Source organism: Rhineura floridana, chromosome 15 (genome assembly GCF_030035675.1).
Source record: "Rhineura floridana isolate rRhiFlo1 chromosome 15, rRhiFlo1.hap2, whole genome shotgun sequence".
NCBI classification, from domain to species: Eukaryota; Metazoa; Chordata; class Lepidosauria; order Squamata; family Rhineuridae; genus Rhineura; species Rhineura floridana.
In genome coordinates this window covers 34,865,007-34,869,584 of record NC_084494.1, presented here as the reverse complement: position 1 = coordinate 34,869,584, position 4,578 = coordinate 34,865,007, and positions in this window count along the sequence as shown.

Below are 4,578 nucleotides of genomic sequence, written 5' to 3'. Positions count from 1 at the left end.
TGGGAGCGCTGCTTCTGTGCTGCGTTGGGCGGCGGACCTCATCCGGAGGTGGGCAGGGCAGTCCAAGGCCCCTGGCCGGCAACTGGGGGAAGCGGGTGGCGATCAGGGAAGACTCCTGGCCTGATCTTGCGTTTGCCATGGCAGGAGAGGCACTTGGTAGTGGGTGTTTACTCTCCAAAGCGCGGAGGAGGGCCAGCGAGGCAAAGCATGCCTAAACCCTTGGTGCTCTGCAGAGTGCTCCAGAAAGCATGGTCAGCATTGCTGGTGGGATGCCATGCTGGTCCTATTCAGAGTAGACCCACTGAAGTTGATAGACATGGCTCACGTAGATTCATGTCAATGTCAATGGGTCCACCCCGAGAAGAACTTTGTTGAATGCAACCCCGTATATAGATTTATTTATTTATTACATTTATATCCCGCCCTTCCTCCCACAGGAGCCCAGGGCAGCAAACATATAAGCGATAAAAAAAACAAATTTAAAACAATTCCAATCAGCAATGTACTGGCAAATTCAGAAGTTCAGGGGCCCTTTATGATAGTCACAGCTAAACCCCCCCCCCAGCCATGCACCCTTGCTAAGATCACATAACCTTCTGCGAGCATGAAAGGGGAGTGTGTTAGCTACTGCAAAGAGTCTTCTCAGTGGCTGACTCACGTCTAATCAACAGGAAAGAACAAGGAAGCATGATAGAAGACTTTTCCCAGTGGCTAACTCACTCCCCTTTCCTGCAGATTGACTCATAGGATGCTAGAGACATTGGGATCCTGCTGGGACCTGGCTCCCCAAAAAGTATGGGGTCTAAGACACACACACCCCAAGACCCTGGAGCCACTAAAGGCCCAATTCCTATACTGTGTGTATAATTCTGTGTACTGAAGTGTTATAGAGATAACCAGTTATAATGACAGCAAAAGAATAAAACTTTTAAATTTGGGAAACAGAGTGCTCTCAAAATTTGTTAATTAGCACGGATGGAGACCTAGGAAGCTGCCTTATATTGAGTCAGACTATTGCTCCATCTAGCTCAGTGTTGCCTACACTGGCTGCCAGCAGCTGTCCAGGGTTTCAGACACGGGACATTCCCAGTCTAACTGGAGATGTTTGGGATTGAACCTGTGACCATCTGTATGCAAATGTTCTATCCACTGAGCTACATACAACCCTACTATGGAAAATGGTAGGACCAAAATCTATGCTTAAAATCTAAATGGACAGGTTTTGCGGCTTCAACTTTCCTCAGAGCTTCAGAGCTAAAACTTCTTTAAGGCAAAAGCAAAGTAAAATAGGGTCTGGCTGAGAACCAGTGTGGTGTAGTGGTTAGATTGTTGAACTATGACCTGGAAGACCAGGGTTCGAATCCCCACACAGCCATGAAGCTCACTGGGTGACCTTGGGCCAGTCACTGCTTCGCAGCCTCAGAGGGAGGCAGTGGGAAACCACCTCTGAATACCGCTTACCATGAAAACCCTATTTATAGGGTCGACATAAGTCGGAATTGACTTTAAGGCAGTCCATTTCCATTTCATTTCATGTTTATGTAGCAATGTGTAAAGAAACACTGCATTTGCCAACTGACAAAAAATAGGGGCCTGGCTTGCTCCTGCACCTTTAATGGCAGCTTGATCTGCAGAAATACGCTGCTGCAGCTTTAGAGGACCTGACCCCTGTGCCTGTAACAGTAGCAGAAGAAGGCACCGAAGCAAGCTGTGATTTTAAAAGTTGGCAACATGATCCAGGACTAGCCTTAGCTTTCAAAGCGGGGTAAGGGGCTGATTGCTAGTTCCAGGGCTCGTCATTATTTTATATCTGGATGACTTTTAAAATTTTATCTTTTTAATCAGAACTCACATTGTTCCTAGAAACCAGGCTACACCTGCTGTTTTGCACAGCAGCAGCAAATGAAAAACCAATGTTCCATGAAATCCTAACCTCTCATATGAGCCAACTATTTATCATCAGAAACAGCCCAGATTTTCTTGTAATAACATCCAGAGGAGTTGCTGTGTTGCCCATCTGTTGAAAGAATCCCATGACCCCTTATCAAGAAGTTTGATTCTATTTGCTTTGGCTCGAATCTAGACAATGGTTTCATCTCCTGCTACAAGTGTCAATTAATGTAGCAAAGTTAGGGTGATTATGTTATCTCCAATTACTGCTGTTGTGAATGCTTACTGTGTTTATACTGTATTAATTAAGCTTAACACAGAACAGTCACATACTGTAACTGGGCCCACTGTTTATAGTTGTTTTCCCTATACAACTTGCTTGTGGGATGTGTGTGTGTGTAAAATATACGCACAAACTTCTATTATACCTGCTCACTGAGGCTAGCACTCTGTGCATCTGTTGGTGTGAGGCTCTAGTCCATAAAGGTTTATGCCATAATTAATCTGTTGTTCTTTACTATGCTGAGGATATTGTCAGTTTTCTAAAGTGTGTTATCCATATTTTTGCCTTTGGGGGAAGCTGAATTTTTTTTGTTAACATGAGGTGGTAGGTAGTTCAAGGTGCTGGTACTAGTGTACAAATCCCTATTCAGCTTGGGACCTCAATGCTTAAAAGACTGCCTCGCCCCTTATATTCCCAACCAACCAATGTATTCTGCAGGGGAGGATCTTCTGTATAGATTAGCTGCATACGTCCATAATTTTAAAGCACATATAAAGCTCATAATTTCTCCCCCCATATGCAGTTTACCCTTCACAGAACTTCCATTCCCAGCACCCTTCACAAATTACAGTTCCCAGAATTCTCTGGGTGAAATAATGTGCTTTAAATGTATGGTGTGTATGCAGTCAAAATCTTACCAGGAGGATGAGGCAGCTCTGTACAGTGCAAGAATCGGGTCTTTAATTTGGTGTCACCAACCCTTTGGAACTCCTCCCCATTACATATTGGACAGGCATTGTATCTATGATCTTTTTGGTGCCTGTTGAAGACCTCCCTTTTCCAACATATGACGGCACCAGTCTCATATTTAAGGGGACGGAATTCCAGAGGGTCAGTACCACTACACTAAAAGTCCACTTCCTATGTTGTGCAGAACGGATCTCCTGATAAGATGATATCTGCAGGAGGCCCTTACCTGCACAGTGCAGTGATCAACTTGGTATATAAGGGGTAAGACGGTCTTTCAGGTTGTGTCGGCTGTTGCCTATAAAGTGTATTGAGAATATATTCCAGTGGAGGTGGGGAACATCCATGGCCTTCTGGTCATTGTTAGAAACCAACTCCCATCAGCACCAGCCAGTATGGCCAATGGTCAGAGATGATGGGAGCTATAGTCAAGCAATGTCTGGAGGGCCACCAGTGCTCTCTAAGAGCTACCCAGTCCAAACCCAGTTTAAAGATAAAGCATCCTCAGAGCAGGGGAGGGGCTTTGAAACTGCCCACCCATAACACACCTGCATAGCAGATGAAGCAGGCACACAGGTCACCTGATCACAGTCTTCCCAACTACAGTGAGATGGAATGAATTTCTATTTAAATTATAGACATTATTTCTAAATGTGCACCTTATGTGTATAAATTAACATTTGCAAATTTGTGCCACCTTTTCTCCTATTTTCTTGGAGACGCATTCGCTCCTGCTTTTTTGACCACTTTATTTATCCATTTGTCCATATCTGGCCACTATACAAAGCTGATGGGTAGAATTTGGCTAGTCGGTCATGAGCTGAATAGGTATGTTTTAATTGGTAGGTTGCCAGCATAGCAGAAGACATGGAGCAATGCTTGCTGCTTTGGAGGACCGTCAAGGCAGATCTTTAACCACTACGCTGCTCTGCCTTTGTGATACTACTATTTCACACTCTCCCCTTTTGATCCAGTTTGCAGTGTGGGTGGCCTTTATACATTTGAGTCAACAAATGATCCTGGCAAGTTTTGCTGGGCTTTTAAGACAGCCACAATGCCTCATTCTTTGACTTCTTCCTCCCGACGTCACCTCCTAATTGCTGCAGATTGAGCACGCTCATAATCCATTTCAACAAATAATATTTCAACAATTGGTTTGTTCTCATAAGGGAAAAAAGGGGGTGTTCTTGTGACTACAGGAGTTTTGCAAAAAGAATACAGCTAAGGCAAGAGTGGGCATCGCTTGTTAACTTCAGAAAATTTCCCACAGAAAAATTTCCAGGGCTTCCTTTTTTCCAGGGAAAATATTCCAATTCATATGTTCACTAATAACAATTAGTGGATGCCAATTGCAAGTGGCATACTTGGGTTCAACAAGGGATTACAGCCAGGTGAAAGCACCCAAGGAGAGTGTGAAGCAAGGGTGATGAAGGGTGTAGCCTGGGTAGAGGGTGGGTAGCTGAGGAGCTGTACCCTGGGAAGAGTCGCATTTGGCACCCAGGCCTGAAATTCCCCATCCCTGGAATAGAAGATCTTCCATGGATTCTTTACGATGATCATCAAGTTGAGCTTATTAATAATCTCCCAATGTATTCTGTGGTTGAATGTTTCCCACCTCCTTGAAAAATTAGTCAGAAAATGAACATCATGTTTTGGGAAAGTTTCAAAAAGGAAGAAACTGAAAGGAGCCAATCAGGAAGCCTGAACACTAGCAGCAG